The sequence below is a fragment of the Linepithema humile genome, chromosome 4 (assembly GCF_040581485.1).
Source record: "Linepithema humile isolate Giens D197 chromosome 4, Lhum_UNIL_v1.0, whole genome shotgun sequence".
NCBI lineage: Eukaryota > Metazoa > Arthropoda > Insecta > Hymenoptera > Formicidae > Linepithema > Linepithema humile.
Window position 1 is genome coordinate 6,193,980 of NC_090131.1, and position 18,542 is coordinate 6,212,521.

General features: G+C 43.0%; 1 long non-coding RNA gene across 1 annotated transcript in view; it reads right to left on the minus strand.

Moving 5' to 3' along the window:
- Positions 1-18,542, minus strand: part of LOC136999454 (uncharacterized) — a 147,278-nt gene that overhangs the window by 17,721 nt on the left and 111,015 nt on the right. Inside the window, exon 4 of the long non-coding RNA XR_010889823.1 lies at positions 16,961-17,144. This is a non-coding gene — a long non-coding RNA (uncharacterized lncRNA). The remainder of the gene's footprint in view (positions 1-16,960; positions 17,145-18,542) is intronic.

Consider the following 18,542-nt stretch of genomic DNA (forward strand, 5'->3'; position numbering starts at 1 on the left):
CTTCTCTCACCCCGCCGAACTCGATCGGCCGAAAGCCCGATGTTAACATCCGTTGACCATTACCATACAATCCGGGCGCATAATATAACATAATCTTGTTATTAAAGCGAGCGCTTCATTCACGAGCGATGACGCGAGCGGATTGCGCGAATTAAAAATCGATTGCGTCCGATCCTCGAGCGTCCCAATAATCAGTACGTTGCCCGGGGCGCTAGAAATCGACTGCTAGAACATCTGCGCGATAATGGAATCGGTAGTTTTACCCGTGAGTATCCACCTCGTATCCCACATTCAGCTAACAGTACAGCCGGCTCTGCCGACGATACGCCGGCACCTGTACGCGTGCCCACTTACGGGCGCTCGTGAAGGAAAAAAGGATAAACTCGGCCACCTAAGGCACCTTCGCGACATGCTTCGCCGGGAATTCCGCGAAGAATAAAAAAAAAAAATAACAGGTTTTAATTCGCAAAGCAAAACACAAAAGGTATAGCGGCTTTTTGATTTGTAACGATATGTTAAATCTTCGAAAAATGTTTTGATTTCAATTACTGAATTTTGTATATTTTGAAATCGGGAAAGTAGTGTCTATTTCTTTTACTTAAATTTTTGCAAGCTGTGAAAAATGGATTTGTTTATTACAGAAGAAATGAAAAGACTGATATCTTTCTTTTACGCAGTTGCGGTTGAGTGAAACCCATTTAAGGGGGAAAAAGTACTTGTTTCCTAAGTAAACTTTGGCGTACACAAATGTATACGTCACGGCGAGTGAGCATAAAATTACAATGCATTAGCGTGCAGGCTTACTCATGCAGCTAAAAACGATAGTCGAGGAGTGATGGATACATTCGTTATTAAACGCGTATGCCTACTAGGAAGTCTAATCGGAATCGGTGAAAGCACACGCAGAAATGCGCTGCCTCTCTTTTCGGAGAGCGCTTTGCGCGATGATTAACGCACCCGACAAACCTGTCTTGGACAGGCGTAGGCGCCCGTTCGCGGATGTTGGCGGATCTGTGGATAAATCAGCAATGCTACGAACCGATTAACGATTTTAGCAAAAACCCATGCGGCAAAATCGCTCGCCATACCGAATTAGACATCGGACCTCTGTCCGACGTTGACAAAAAATTCGTCATTGCGCCAAAACCAGTGGATCGTATCGTTTGATAAGCGTATCGCAAAGTCACGCTAGAAAATCGGAACACGCGAGGAACATCGAGGTTGCTCGGAACTGAATATCGTTAACGAGGTGAAATGTAGGCAAAATAAATATTTAAACAGATGTCTTACTTAACATATGTTTCTGAAATTATTTTGATCTTTCCGAGGAAAACGCGATACGCGAATTAATTGATCCGTCTTGTAAATTCGGATAATACTATTATTATTTTGATGCTCGCGCTGTAAAGTCTAAGAATAACAATGCTACGATTTTGCAAGTCACTGAGCGCGGGAATAGATCGCTGTTTTGCCGCTCGATCGCATTCTACTGGAAAATTAGATCGAATGAAGACGAAGCGCTGGCGGACGGTTCCCAAGAGCGGTTCGACGATTTCGCAAAGCGCGCACGGCGCGCTGTGGAAGGAGGAAAGCAGATAGCATCTAAACCCGTTGCATAAGGATGAAAGTACCTTGTAGCGACTGACTGAGTAAATAATAACGGTTACGTGGCGCGGTGAGACGTTCTTCTTCACTGAAAACACCGTAATGAGTGAGCCATCGCGGCTGGTATACCGTGGGACCCGCGCGAAACCGGCACAATTGATCATTATACAATGTGCGCTGATTATTGCTCTGCCCGCGTGGAACAATTATTTCAGCGACGCGTGTTACCGTGCGCGCGAGAAACACCGGCGGATTATTGCGACGGGCTCACGGCCATTGATACTTCACAAGCCAGCGAGTTGTCAGGCTTGTTAAATCCGAAAGGAGTCTTCTTTCTGATTTTATTATCTCGCAACACAGCTATTTCGTATAACGTTTCACAACGAAACGAGGGAACATTATTTTATTAAATTACTCCGAATATCATGAATTTCCTAAAAATTGCGCTGTAAAATAATTAATGCAAAATTACAACTATTATGATGAGTAACAATTTTGAAAGTAACTGTGTTAGAAATTTCTACACGTGTATAAATTTACAATTTCCAGGTGAAATTAATTTCTACTGTTGTAATGAAGCGGATTGCACGAGTAAGACATGTAAAATAACTGTAAATTTACTTGTGCAGTTGACTTCATTTCGACAGAAATTAATTTTATCCGCAAGCTAAATTTGCGCACGTGTGGAAACTTACGTTTATAATAATTAATGTAAAAGTTGCATTATAATTTTTTACGCTCGGATTAATAATTCGCGCATTCGTCGCCTAAGTTCGTTATATTCATTCGTTGCAGTAAAAATGATTCTATTCTACCGAGAACATTTGCAAAAACAGATTCAATAGAAATTAATATCTCATACGTTAATGTCAGAGAAATGTCATACGTTAAATACGAATTACGAAACACGCAGCTTTCTCCCGAAGACCAGCGCAGCATTCTCGACACGTTCGCGAGATCTGGCTATCATCAATCTGCCGCGATCAATTCGATGTCCCGCGGATCAATCGAGACGGACAGTTCGCGATGAAAAATGGAATTAATGTACTGCGAAGGGTGTGACTTTGACTTTCTCTTTTTTCCCTCGAGGTGTATCGGCGTAAAAGTTCGCGAAGCGCAACGCGCCGCGCAAAATACGATGGATTCGATAAGATCGCGCGGAGATGCTACCGCGTGTGCTCCGCGAGCCGTGTAAACACAGTTTTACACGCAAACCAGATCGCACGCTATGTACCTCGCAACTCGCAGCTTCTCCCTTTTATTTTCATCATCGCTTCCTTTCGTTTTTTTCCTTCTTTTTTTCCTAATCTTTCCCAACGCGTCGCCCACTGTGGGATCTTGTTTTCGGAAGGGAAAAACCGGCGTTCCTAATCCGTCGTCGTTAAATTAAAGGCGCGTCTCTTTTTTGTTTCAGGTGAGTACAACGCCTTCGTATTGCGGAACCGCATTGTTTTAAATTCCATCCGGTGAGTGGCTATGCGTGCGAATGTTCAATATCGCGTATTAGCGCAACTATGTTATCTAATCCGTCCCTTTTCTGCTCCGACGTGTTCAGCATCATGTTGAGGTTTTGCGCGCGATGTATAAATATCAATCGGTTCGAATACGAGCTCTTTCGTAAACTGTATTACCGCTACATCACGTGCCGCTGCTTGTACTACAGGATATCTAATTTACAATCCACTTAAAAACACGCGCGCGTACTTACATTTATTAAGAAATACTTCTTTACTTTCTAGAAAAATAAAATAGATTTGAAAAAAACCGCTCGATCCATTTTGTTAATTTATCGCATCTTTTTTGCAACATTTCGGAACTCGTTATTATACTGTTTACTATACTGGTTATTTCAAATGTCATGTTGATTAAGTAATAAATAAAATTTTTTCAATCTTACCGCGGTTTAAAATTTCATTATGCAAATGTCGCCTTCACGCATGAGAGGAAACCGAGTGAGGAAAAGCACATTTCTTGCGATTGTGTGTCCGCAAGCAGCGGTCGGCTCGCGATCGTGACAATCGGTACAATCACGTCGCCGTAAGCAATCTCATTTTATTTTATGTCACGCAGTCTGAACCGCCAGCGAAAGTGTTTTGTGTGTAATATGCACGACATCGGTTTTAGAATTCAGTTATCCCAGTTACGTATAAGTCGCAACCTCGCCACGCTTTCGGATATTATCCTTTTGGAGAACAATAATCCTTCGCGGATGCGCGTTTAGCGCGTGTGAAATGTCCATAACGATGCGATGATATAACGCCCGCTCGAGTCTCTTCCTCTCTCTTCGCTACTTCATTAATCCATTAGGCTGCTTTATAAAAGAATGAAGATCGGGCTAATTTGAATAATTTAGTGTTCTCTCTTCTGAACAGAGCAGTTTCGCGCCTCCATGCGCGCAACCCTTAATCATGCGAAGTGCGACGCATAATTTAGGATGAAAGATCGCGTAGAAAGTGGCTGGGAAACTGCGGAGGATCCTTAACCGCGACATGACGTAATTCCCGTGCTTTCCCTCCGAGGCACATCATCTTTCTCCTAAACGCCGGCTGTGTTCGGTAATTGTGGGTGTTGAAATTCATAATTTTTTTTCGTGGTCCGCGACGACAAGGTTGCGAGAGACGGCGACGCGCCAATTCCCATCGTCGCTCTCGAAACGTCGGAATTAGAAACGCGCGGCGCACGATACGCTAAGAGTATTATAATTGACGATTGCGGCGCAGTTATGCGCGGCATTCGGCTTCGAAGAGATAGGTTTACGTGTTCTCGCAGGCATGCGTTTCGAAAGTGCAAGTGCACGATTCCTCGGAGATGCGTCTCACGTTGCTACGCCCCTGCCACTGACATTTTCTATCGCCGCTCGGATGCAAAATGTGAACGTGGTGGCCTCTGATTCATCACGGCGTATAGCGTGTAGACGCGAGTAGTCGGCCGGCGGGAATGATTTTGCACTCGATCGTGCCGTTGAATAGCGTGATTAAGTATAGACATATTTTAATTGAGCTTTCTCTCAAACGACTCCTTTTCAATCATCCCCCTTTGTAATTATTCGTCTTTAATTCGTTTGATTTTTAAAACAAATAATTGCTTATCAAACAGCCTCACGATTAATCTGAATTATAAATTAGCATGCCGTATGCATGATATTGTTGCGTCAGGAAATTGATGATTCGCAGCTATGATATGGCTTTTTAGGTCATAAAAGATTCGGGATTTGCAAGCCGCCGACGCATTGATATTTCGCCGGCATCGAGCCGCTCACCGCTGAATCGCCAATAGAAATTTCTCACTCGGATGTTCGTCACGAATTCCAAGCGAGTGTTATTGCAAATAACACGATTCGATTTCGTAGGCGAGGCAGGCTTGAGAACGCAGAATCCTTTGGCCTCCGCGCCATAATCCATTCGCGGTGATTCAATAGATTTTATTACCGGACTTAGAACAGCTTGTCTGGAAGTGAGCTAAATATAAAATATGCTGCCCGATCTCTCTCTCTCAAGTTCGCAGTTTTCTTCATCCTACACCTGGCCGGCTGCACTTTGCATGAACACAGCGGATAATACCAATAATCTAGACATCGCAATTCATATGGCGCACGTTGTTGTTAAGTTTTTTTTTTTTTTTTACATTCGCACAGCGCGCTGCTTGACTGACAATTAGTTGCACTGAATTAAGTAGAAAATAAAGTGAAAATGCTTGAATACAAAGAGCACAAAGAAATTATAATTGACATTGGGAAAACTTTTTTTATATTTTGCCGCGGAATAAATGCCGACACTTTTGTAATTAATAGTCGCCGCGAGTTCCTTCTTTTTTTTATGACTCCTGTTTTCCGCTCCGCGAGGATTTTCTATCACGCTATTTAGCAATAAGTTTTAACAATATACGATCAATTATATAAATTAAAGCAGATACTTATGAATAATTCAGCGTTATAAATAATTCAAAAATTGCTGAATTAGTCCAATTAAAACTCTCACACGCAATATCACAACGACTGCCATTCGTCACGGCACAAGTTCGCACTTTCATGCCGCGTCTCGGAGACATTGCCCCCGTCGCGATGCCCAACAATTATCGCGTTCTTGCGTGCCTTGATACCGCGGCACGTTGGTGAAACTGATATCCGTCGCTTACACAAGAGCTCGGGCTATAACCGCCAAGCCGTATCCTTTTTCGTCGTGTGTCGACGGGAATCTCACACCCGGACGTACGCAAATGCCTACGTCGGCGCGCGCCAAGACAAAGTTCAGCCGGTGAGAAAGTCCCGAGAGCGTGAAAGCAGCGGGCTCTTTTTGTCGCCAACGCGACATCTTCTATCGGGATTTCTCGCTGTTAAGAACCTCGCGCATCTCGGATAATGAGCTCCTCTTCGAAGCACACGTGCCAGTGGAATTTTTCTTAAGGAGTCACGTGGGCGACGGAGTATCCTTCGAGGCCTTCGCCAATATTAATCAATGTCAACGCATGTAAATATCCTTGCCGGTATCGATTCGCAAATGCGTGATCCGCGAAAAGGACAGGATCGAGAAGTGGCTTCGAGGATAAAACCGTCTCGATCGCTCACGTCTGACATTTTGTTTTCCGTTAACGATTGCAGACTCGCGTCTGCACGCTCATCGGCGCGAGGATCGATCTGTTCTCCGTGAGAAATGACGACCTTTGGCAGCATACAGAATAAGAGAGAAACTGTGGCGCATAAATGCATCTCATTCCGCTTCACAGTTCGCCTCCCACGCGAAAATTCACAAACGTGGAATTGTTTCGTACGAACAGTCATAATAATGGTTTTCTGCAAAATTGCATAAACTCTCCTCAGGCTATTCGCGAAGCTGGATTTATTAACGATATTATTAACGTGTGTTAAACAAAATATATACGTACAAAATAAAATTTTGCTTTTTATTTCTTTATCGAAAAATCCGAAGAAACATTCCGATCAACCCAATATTAAAACACGAAATACTGACATTATAATAACTGATAAATTCGTCGGCTTATTCGCCGATCAACAGGGGTGCTCATTAAAAATGCACACTTTATGGCAAGTGATGCGAGTATGTGTGCCATGAATTTCTTTTATGGCCAAGAATGGCGAGGCGACGCGGTTGTTTATAAAAGAACTTCACAGCCGACTCCATCAAGAGGACGGTCACCGCGATCGAAAGATCCCGGGAGTCGTGGAATTTAAATGATTCCCAATAGAAAGCGTTTTCACTTCGAATAGGACGCGCCAAGTACTACTCCGTTCGCGGCACTCGGCTAATATGCGAAACCGCGGCGTGTTATGATAATGAAATCGAGTGCGGTCTTGTGCGTCGACGACCGCATCGATTTCTAATTAAACATCCAACGGTTTCGACGCTTGTATCTCGACGGTTGCATCGTCGATGTTTTCCAATGTTTTAAATCACGGAGAAAATGGCCTTTTGATAAAAAGTAGAAGGAGAGGAGGCGGCACCTACGTGCTGCCTCCTCGTTAGAATCCCTGTTACAATGGAATTTACGATCCGAATGTCAAAATGCAACTAAACCTCCTACTTGTGTGTAGCGCAGCGCGCGAGCGAACCGCGCCATACGTGAAAGTGGTAATTTACTCGGACAAGAGCAACGATGCAACGGAAAATCATCGTCGGCGAGCCGTCTATTTCCGGGATCCAGAATTATGGGCTCTTCACTTTTCCGCCTGTGGAACATTGCATTGAAATTGTGTACATTAATGAACGCGCGGAAGCCTCGGCGAATCGTTTCCTGCATAATCCTCATCGATTACCATCGCTAGAGTAAACACTTTGATTGTCATCGTGAAACGTGCCTCGTTGCTCCCTGAACTTCCATTAATGTTCGGTAAAAAAAAACCATCACCGATAATCATAGTTATTACCTATATTTCACGATTGAGAGGACGAGAAATTCCGAAGACACCGAATCCATTTTTCTTTCTTGCGTTCCGCGTATTCGCTACCGGCGTTATCTTTCATCTTCGCGCGGAGTGAAACATTTCCGGCTGAGATTACGAATGAATCAGATTTCCACCGGCGGAAATCTCGAACCGCATCGGCAACGTGATCGCGGGGAGGCGTCGCCGTCTCCGTAGAGATCCTGCTATTAGAAGCCGGAGAACTTCTATGGGCTTGGTCCATAGATGACCTACTGACACAAATACCGGCGCCTTTCTACGTTCTGGGCGATCGCCGCATATTACATCGATATATTCGTGCGAGTAATGAACGTACGAACTTGCCGTCGGGCTGGTTTCAATGACACGGTGTTTCAGCGCGCCCCGAGAAAAATAACACCCATCACGGCTCGCGCGTGTGTATCGAGTAAAGACACGTGCGTATGTGTGGCGCGGCGGCGTCTCGTTCTTCATCAATCGCTTGATCGCGCTCGAGAAAATACATCTTGATTACGTCGTCCGCGCCTCGGGAGAAGGCAAGAGTTTCTTCTTGGGAACGTACGAATGAAAGTCACATCGACGTCCGTTCCTTTCCCATAGATCGCGTGGAGATCGTGGAAAAGTCTCGATGGATAAACCTCGGCCGTGCCTCGAGAAAAGGGCGTATCATCGCAACGGGGCGGAATTATGTACGCAATAACACTTTGTTTTTCCGCAAGATTAAGCACAAATAATAATGCCGGAGATGTGAGAACGTATAATGATAAAAATTGCATGTACATAATTACATTTTTAGCGATATGCATTGCTCGTAGCTTCTTTCGTGCGATTTTGAATCAATCTTCTTGCAAAGAAGAAGATAAAATATAATTTATTAATTATAAGCAATCGATTTTTTTAAGATCTTGTTTTAAAAAGTTTATTTATTAAGATTTTTTAATTCTAAAATAGCAAAAAAAAATAGAGAAAAAATCGGCTTTAAATTTCTCAAAAGATCAACAATCGACACAAATGAAATTTATCAAATATATGACAGCACATATTGTATATGAATGAGCAATGATCTCAGTATTATTATGAAATTGATGGTAATACTCCTTCTAATCCGACTAGAAAGGAAATCATTATTTGATATACGTAACAAAAAATTCAGAGATGAACAGTCATCTAAATGTTCGATTCTTAATAAGCGAGGCTTATTAAGAATAGCACAAATTACATGTCTATCATAGATCAAGTCTCGTCCCGGAATTAGCCGCACCTCACGCGGGCAAGCGCTGATGCTAATTATCCGTCGCCCCGCCGCCCCCGAGAAATCGTCCTCATCTCAATCGAACAATTTTGCTTTCGATTCCGCGTCGTGTATCCCGCCTGGACGCGGAGAAAGCTGCCGCAGAAAGCGGGCTCCTGTCCACGTGCCACGGATTATCATGCCGGACGCGGATCTCCGTGTGATTGGATTGATCTTTGATCGCGATCCGACGTTTTCGTCGAGACCTCGCGCGACCGAGAGTCCGAGAAGACTCGAGAGACGCGCGCGAAACACGAATGCATATAAGTGCGCGACGGGGAAGATTGCGAAAAGTCGATTAGCATGCAAACCGCGACGGGCGGGGTGTAAATATTTGCATAAAGCAATTACCGCGCACGGCAGAAAGAAGCGCGTATGACCGAAGACACGGAGTTAGTATGTCGATCCGTTATGGGCCCGAGGCTGTCGGGAATTCGGTGGAACACGCGGCCCACATCAAGCCACCGCCATCGTCCGATGCGCTCCGCTCGCGTGGGCTCGCGCGCAGGGCCGAACTCTAGTATTTCGGCAAATACGGGAAGAGATAATGACACTTCGGGACGCGCGCTGGGTGTTGCTGCTTCCGATGTGCAATCAAGGCCGGACGTGCTATGCCTTTCGCTGAAAGGAGAGGAAGATCCGTTTTACACACGTAACTCACGTCTCTCTACCTCCCTCGCCTTCCTCGGCCGTTCTCAAATCCGATCCTGACGCAGGTGAATCGTCGGAGGAACGGCCGATGGGCCTGCGAATTGGGTCAGCGCGAATCGAGAAGACAACAGTCAGGCGGCCCCCGCCGCCGGGCTCTCATCGAGTTTCACATCCAATTCCGTTCGGCGAATTCGCGCGACGACGGCTCATTAACATCCTAATTAAGCCGCTTATCGAGGAGGCAGAAAGATAAATTTCGGATGAATTAAATCGTCCATTATGAAGAGAAAAAATTCATGGGAAAAAGAAAGTTTCTATTCTTCTAGACCTTGCATAATTATCGAATAAATTCTGATAGTTTTGTAAAATAATATTATCGATATAATTTGTTTGATCGAATATCTAGATTGCGCAAGTTCTTGCTTCATTGTATATGCCGTTAGCGGAATACGAAACTCGCGCAATCTTCGCGGGTAATTTCTGAGTGAATAAACCGCGCATCTAATAACATCTTGAGTTCAAAAGTGAAGACGTAAAAGAATTTGATGTCTCTCAATTACAATGATGTTCCACTTCATTACTCTCGCGCGGCCGTTTCTCCAGCGGCCGTCGTAATTATCGTCTCGCTGTTGTGTCTAAGCAAAAGTATTACGAATGTCAGTTTTTACGACGCGGAATATGATCACGCATATACGCGGCGAAGTACGCGAGATGCTTCACGTTCCCCGCTTCCGTTCTGCGTTCCACAATTCTACTCTCGCAACTCCTGACGGATCGATCGCGCGCTTCCGTCCATTCGTTTTTGCAGTCATCTATCTTAATTTCCTAGACGCGTATTCGTTTCAGAATTTCCGCTGAAAAGAAACGGCAGGAGACACAATGATTCGAGAGATGACGACGGCTTTGAGAGACAGCGCGTAGACCAAAATCATAGAATACGATATCGCGTATATAGATCGCAGTGTGATCTCGATATGCGAAACTTTCGAGATAAACTGGTTCCCCGCATGCAGATCGGAATTTGTCCCCGATACATCTCATTAACTGCACACATCCTACTGCAAGGTGGCGGTATCCTTTTTTTTTCGCTACAACAAATCGACAGCATTTTCTCGCGCTGACATTTGGCCTTTTCACCGCCACAATCAATGAATTTCCCGCGTATGAAAGCCTATGAAAGCACAAGTATCATTACCCCAGTTACGATTTTACCGTTTGCGCGCAAATAATCCGTGGCCGCCGGATTCTCTGGAAAGTTGTACCGGTCAGATTTATAATAAAGGAATCGATACACAATTATTGACGACCGTGACTCTTGCCATTTCGGCGCGAAGGACAAGGCGAGCCGTACTTAAGATTCCACATTCCTTTACATTTTGTCAAGTGCGCGCCTACCAGTCTCGGCTCCGCCGTTGTTACTCAGCCGGAGTAGGCTAGTAGGCGGAAGAAATTACGGAGCCGAGTAAAACGTTAAACATTGTGTTTACACCGTCGTTGACACGCGACACGCTAATCGTCCCGAGCGAAGAAAGTCAAGAACACACTCGCATCCGCTGTCTGACATCGATCCGGTCTGACTACCGGCGGCATTATCTACTGCGCAAAAAACACAACGGAGTTTCCGCGACATCAATTGGCATTATTGTGTTGATTGGGAAAAATGCTATAAAATTAACTAAAAGTAACCGCAGGCAAAAGTCGGTCTTAAAAGATGCGCCTAGCGTGAGAATCGGACCGTGCGTCTTGTGGGAATACGTCGAACGAGACAGTTCGCATAATAAAATTCGCTTTTGCATGTCATTAGTCGCGTGGGAGGGGTAGTTATACGCGTAATATATGTCATATGTATTCGAGCCACTTTTTCCAAGTGTAACAGAGTATGAAACGTCATACGCGAGCATCTCTGCTTAATATATTTTATTTATGACGCCGAAATAACTATAGCTACAGTAATTATCCCGGATATAAAAAGCGATGACCGTGGACTCGTAACAGTTTTATGCAAAGCGATATCACTAGGATGATTTTCTCGGTAATTTATCGCCGGTTTCGCAACACTCCGACAATTCGTACGGTACTTGGTTAGTGCGCCGCGGTGAATTATTAACGAATCACTTAACAGCGAGTTATTTCAAAGTTGGCCGACGGTGCGATAGAGCGTGAATATCGCCCGAGAGCATCTCGCTCGTGCGCGCATTTCTTCGACTCCTCTTCTTTCGTTTTCTGCGATACCTCGCGGTCGGCTTATCCTCGTTCTTTTTTCATCGTTCGTCGCCATATGAAAAATTGGTTCACGGTACGTTACGTATTCAGCGCACGGGCAGAAGTGCCGCGGCAACGACGGAAGCAGGACTCCGCTTATGTGTATCCACTTGGAAGAAGAAGCCACGAATGAGAAATAACAATGAAACAATGAGACGATTATGCGTATTGAAGAAGGGAGAGACGCAATTATTTTATGACCCGAGTTTTATTCCGAGTATCGCTATTGTTTCGCGACTGAAAGATCGAGAAACAAGATCGCGAAACTGCTGGATGAGTTCGATGGAGATAAACTTCGTTTGCAATTATTCTACGAATTTTATGTACTCGCGATACATGTTTTTGCGAATTTTATCAAGTACACAGCAACGTCGGTGTTAACATATTAATACACGACATGCAATTTTCGACGTAACGTTGCAAGTACATGTGGGTAACTTGAAATTTTGGCCTACTTGTATACTACTTAATTTTCCCGTAATGTACGTAATACTGTTCAGTAGCTAGAACAGATGCAGATAGCCGGGGTTGAAGATTATAGAGTATCCAGTTCTCAGCCTGCGGCACTTCAATTCTGCTTCCCGGACTCTTAATTCCGCAAAGAATTATTATAGACCAGTTAAACAGAGAAAATGGCTCTACGTTATCATTATTGTTGATTGCTTGGACTTATTATTGATCACTTCCGGATTGTTCATTTACTTATATCACGAATTGCGAAACACCGTTAAAGTTGAAGCATAAAATTATGAAGATGAGAAAGTATCAATAACTAACATTTGCTTTTACGTCAGCTATTAAGTTTTATCTGTGTATTTTATGCATTAGTCTTCAATTATTTATTTATTATTTGTTACATTAATGTTCGAATATTCGCTTCGTTATTTCGCACGCCGGATGGATCGAATCCGGCCTTGAACCGGTGCTTTGTGGGAGCTATTGCATATCGGTGATTTTCATTGCTACAGAAACACGGGATGGATCTATTGCCTCCGGAAAACAATAGCCGATATCCCGTGCAATCTCCGGCGAAGATCGACCGATGTCGGACGCGAAGCGGCTCATTAATAATCCTCCGCCATACGCTTTTTTTCTCTCGCATCGACTCGCCGAGAGCGGATCCTCTCGAGGAATTAGAAAGTGAATTTCCGATATTTAGGTCGCGAAGAGCCTTACTGCACTAGCATAATGATTAATTTATAACCGCGATAAGGAATCTATGTTAAAACCGACGCGAACGAACGCATAAAGTTGCGGTATTAATTATTATCGGAACCAATTACCGTCCACTACATATTTAATCAGTTACTTCATCCGGTCATCGTTAACTTACATATTAATAATAATAACAATAATGAGTACTGCAGTAATGTGTTATATATTTTTTAATTTTATCTTTTTTTTAAGCTAGATCTGAGTGCTAAATAAATACAAACAAAATCCATCTTTTAATATTTAATGTTAAATATTTTTGAAATTTATAGCAAATAAAATATTAAATGCCTCGTGTTATTTATAGCAAACTTGTATTAAAAATTAGAATTATTTGTTTATCTATTTAAGAATATATTTGCAGTCGCGATAGACGAAAAATTAATTAAAAGGCGAGCAGCGAAGTGAAACGTTTTCCCGTCACCTTCGCGGGAAGGCGGCGGGGTCGAAACTTCTCGCCATTCTCGCACTTTCACCCTCGCTCTCGAATGGGCGACACTTTTACTTGTATGTTAGGGCGGGTTTACGTTGTACGTGCTGCATTTATCGAGTAGCAGACTAATGGCATTTAATGTGTCATTCGAGGCACGATCTCAGTTGTCAGCTTTTCCCACGAATTAATTCCGTTTCATCACGACGTACTACCATCGTGGATTGGAAAACATGTCCGTTGAAGACAGATTACAAAGATTATTTATTATATTGCAAATTTTAAAAGTTTATAATCTCGAAAATTACTATTTACAATCTCTACAAATAATTCTGTAGAATTTAAAAAAATATAATAATATCAATTTTTATTTTTAAATAATCTGATAAAATTTTAAAGTTTTGAACATTTGCGTTTGATAAAATTATTTACTACTAAACTCTGATACGTAATGTGAGAGAGCTATTTATACGAGTATCCACTCGAAAGAGGTTTCTCGACAAACAAGACACGATCGCTTTCACATTCGCAAAATAATATCCTGACTGAGCTAGTCATTAATTTAAATAAAAGTATCAATATTATGTTCAAGTCATATGCTATAAAGAAATTTTATAGTATGATCATTGTGAAACAAAGATTGCAAAGTGTATTTTGGTCTTCGTGATCAAATACTATCTAAAATTTAAGTATAAAACAATAGGAGTGGAAAATTACATACTTTAGCAAGCTAACTGTAATGCTAGTAATATTTCTTTCCGTCAAATATAATCTCCACATTACAATGCTCAAATATTTTACAACAACCTGTTGTGTTATTCTACTTCTGAATATCAAAGTACACAAGTTTTTTTTCGTCCCATTGAATTTAGGCTCGCCACATAAAATTACAGTTATTTCGGCTGGATCGTATTATTATAAATATACAGTTACGGTGATTCATATAGCTCTTAATCGAAGTTCGCTTCTTAAACGTAGAGAGGCGTGTACGATAAAACGAAGAGATCATTAAAACGGCGATAATTAGTCGTAAAAAAAAAAAAATTAAGATACTCGATTTGAATTTTCTATATTTACTTTGGGAAACAAGAATTTCTAGAGACTTGCACGGATCTACTCTCTCAGCAAACTCCTCAGAAATATGTTTCAAGCACGCAGCGCCCGTTTTAATACTTCATCGCCGATATTTCACACGCTGGTGACGCAAGCCATCGCGCAGTATGCACAATGATGTAAAAGGTGGTCCTTGTAACAGCAGGAACCGTATATCCGTTTGTCCGGCCATTCTCCCAGCCGTCGGACACGCTGTCGCTCACGTGCGCTCGCCAGCTCACGTGGCAGCAGGCGTGCTGCGCGTTAGAAGACAGCGTACGCGCGAGTTCCAGCCCCGACGATTTTTGCGATGCAATTCTCGACACGAGTTTAATTTTATCTCATAGGTCACAGTACTTTAAGCAGCCGGTTAGTTGCACACGAATAATAAATTTATTTAATGTTTACTAATTTTCGAGAAAATGACAATTTACAACAACGTATCGCACGTGACCGATCAAACGCTGCGCTATCTTTTAAGGTCGAGGCATCTTCTCAGCGGCGATACTTTCCAGCATCGCTCTCTCACCTAAATGTATATATATATATATGTGTGTGTGTGTGTGTGTGTACAGTACAGTATCGATTAGCCGCGACGAGTTTCAGAACTACCGTTCGAATTAGCAGCCGTGTAATTTCAACGGCGCTGCGGCACAAATGTCACTGGACAAACGGGATAAGTAGCCGACCCACTGAATGGGCTTAAATAAAGGCCAAACGGATTAAAAACGATAGGCGCGAAACTAAAGATAACATGTGACAAACGCTAATTCCTCGATATTGAAACTGCTGTCGTAAAACGTGTGGAATTTAATAAACGGCGGCTATAAATTAGCGAGCAATACGCAATCCTAATCGTTGACGCGTACATCGCGCGTTACTGGATCTCGCTTCGGGAACTTAAAAAGGAATCTCTCGGGAACTTGAACCGCCTTCAGAGAGTCAGACGCGAAGTAGAGTAGCGAGCAATACCGTTAATAGCAGTCTCACCGGAGCAGTCGCTGTCTGCGTTTCTAGCACTTTTGCGACGACGAGATGATAGCATACTCGAGTATTTATTTCTCTCTTTGTTATTATTAATTGAAACAGAATGGAGATAATAGGATTAGAAGTGGCGCAAGATGCAAATATATAGGCGCGTTTTATGTACAGCCGCATAAAACGCATTTTACGCCGTGTCGCTTTAAGAGAATTCTTCGAAATAAAAAGCGTGAGATCGATCGGTGCGTAAATCGGTATTTTATTATTGCGCCTTGACGCACTTCTTCTCTCGCCTCTCCCTTTACTTTCTTTTACGCTCGCGCGAACGCGACCCGTGTCAAAAGACATTTGTAAGACGCCGGAAAGAGCAAGAACGACGTCGGATATTGCGGAAGCGGCTTGTCATTTTCCGGTTGGTTGGCTGGGCTACTCGATGGATATTGGTCTCCACGGATCTCACCGCGGACTTGTCGCGTAAACGGTGAGTGAACGCGGCGTCACGCGTGACAGAAGTTATAACAAGTAATATCGAATACCTGAGCACGCCAGTTATACGACACACGTTCGTTCGTCAATTCCGAGGCCGCTTCCGACTTCCTGCGGTGCCCCGCTCGTTCAGCGAAGGAGGCGTGAAAAATGACGACCGCGAGGAATGTCGATGCGAGATTTTCGGCTCGAAATTGGCGTGGCCGAAGTGATATTTTAAAAAGTTCATATCCACGGGAGACCATTGGTAACCGTTGGTACCGTCACTATTACCGGTTCCCACGATCGAACGCTTTCTCTCTCGAACTCGTTCCGTGCGCCCGAAGCACGGGATTCCACGTTGTCCGCGAATTTAGCGTGGAAAATCGATACGTTCTCAATTAACGCGAGACAATGGCGCGCGGTAGTCGTGGGTCGGTCGAAAACGTCTTCCCGCGTGGGAAGTTATCCGTGAAAATGTCATCATAGCGAGTTCGATTTCTAATCATTTACGAAGAAAGAAATCATTCTTATGTAAGCTCTGGGTATTTTGCGATTTTTTTCATTTTCCTTTTTGCTACTGCCTCGAAATGACAGAAGATGGACGGAGGTACCGACGCGAAACGTCGCGGGCATTGCCGGTCGGTTGCAAGAAATCATTGAGCAAGTGAGAGTAATCATCATTATTCTCGGTTTACCACACGTATCTACGCGTAGCAAACGCACATTCCCGAACGGCGCGGCCGCATTGACTATTACACGGCCAGTTAACTCGACGTTGCTCGCAACGTGAGAAATTAATCCGCGGCTAAATCAGATTTCGACAAATTGCGTTTATTTCCTCGTTGCACATTGTTCTCTTTTTGGGAGGGTGCTTTCACCGGAAATCGTAGCAACGACGTCAACGCGATTCGTCGCGGCTGACGCAAGATTTCGAATACTTTATTTCCTGAACGCAGAACATGAGAGTCCAAACAAATACACACTTTGTGTATTAAAATATTAATATACAAATAAAATACAAAGGCTCTTTTTCAACTTAAAGCCGATTTTGCTGCATTGCGACTTGACTTACCGATTTTAAGAGGCAATCTTCATGTTATCTCTTTACACGCTTTGGCTATTATGCCATTCTTCGCGGCTAGTTATGGTCCATGATACATGATGTCGCCCACTATTGAAAGTGAGATTGAAATCTTGCATTAGTTGACGACTGGGTTACCTTGGTATCCATGTTGCTCACGCAAGATAGATAAAACCTGTAACATATCATCATTAGCATTAACATGCTGCAAAATAGTCTTCACTATTTCGGAGAAGAAATTTGATGATCAACATAAATAACTTCAAACTTAATCAACAAAATATGTTTAAAGTGCGTGAATAATAAATTTTAAAGCTATAGATGTATAAAAATTAATTATACAAGTTAACGAAATCAAGCACACTTATGAATTTGCGACGCTCTTCTCGCCGCAAAATGTTGACGGCTCTATCATTACGAAATCTCGTTGGAAATCTTGAATATTAGGAAAATTTGGCAATCGACATGATTAATCGCAAATTTAATCGCTGATTCAAAAAAATATGTATAAAGTGCGTGAATGATGGATGAATCTTTAATGTATGCAACCGCGCGGAGTAACGAAATCAGGCGTGTTACGAATTTGCAATGCTCTTTTCATCGTAAACTCTTCATAACTCAATTCATCATTGTGGAATCTGATAAATAAAAAAAAATTTGACAATCACTATAATTAATTGCGACAGGAGAAACTCTTCGAGGATAACTTTAATTACTGATTCAAAAAACGTGTTTGAAATGCGTGATTAATAGATGCATCTTTAGAGAAATGAGTGTAATCATGCGCTGTAACGAAATCAAGCGCATTTATGAATTTGTAACGCCCTTTCTATCGCGGAATGTCGACGTCTCTATCTATCATTGTGGAATTTTGTTGATGCAATATCTACCGGTTGTCGCCGCTGTTAAACGAGCCACGCCGATTACCTCGGAAGCAATTGTCGTTCTTGTGACGAAAAACCCTTTCGAGTATTAACGACAGGTTTCAGATCATACGACATGAATGGACGAATTGTTACGAAAGCATAATTCCCGGAGGATTTCTCCTCTCGCGTATCGCGCAAGAAAACGGGCTCAAGGTAGCCGTCGCCTATGCAACCACGATTATACAGCTGCATACGTAGAAGTCGAGTATCAGGTGCGCCCGCGTGTCTCCTTTATTGCCTTACGGCGCGTTTGCCGCGCTTTCGAATGCCAGAAGTTAGAGCACTATATTTGCGCGAGCGCAGGCAGGAAACTATGCGAAAATTTATATGCGTGAATGATGCAACTCGAAAGCGGCAGAAATCGTTTGGCGATACGTCACTCTGCCATCTGGAGCGTTTTCGCAATTTTATTTCGCGTTGTCCAATCTTGTGTTTTCCATACAAATCGACTTAACCGCTTCTTCGAGACCTGTCCTGAATTAATTCATTATGCGTGAAAAATTATATCGAGTAATTAATTATGTATGATGCGCACGCGCGAGTCAATGGATTGGCGTAATCGCGGCGCGATTTCATAACGCGATTTCGAGCCGCGTTAAAATATGGGGATTATGTGGCGATGTGCGATGTCAAAATCTACGAATTCT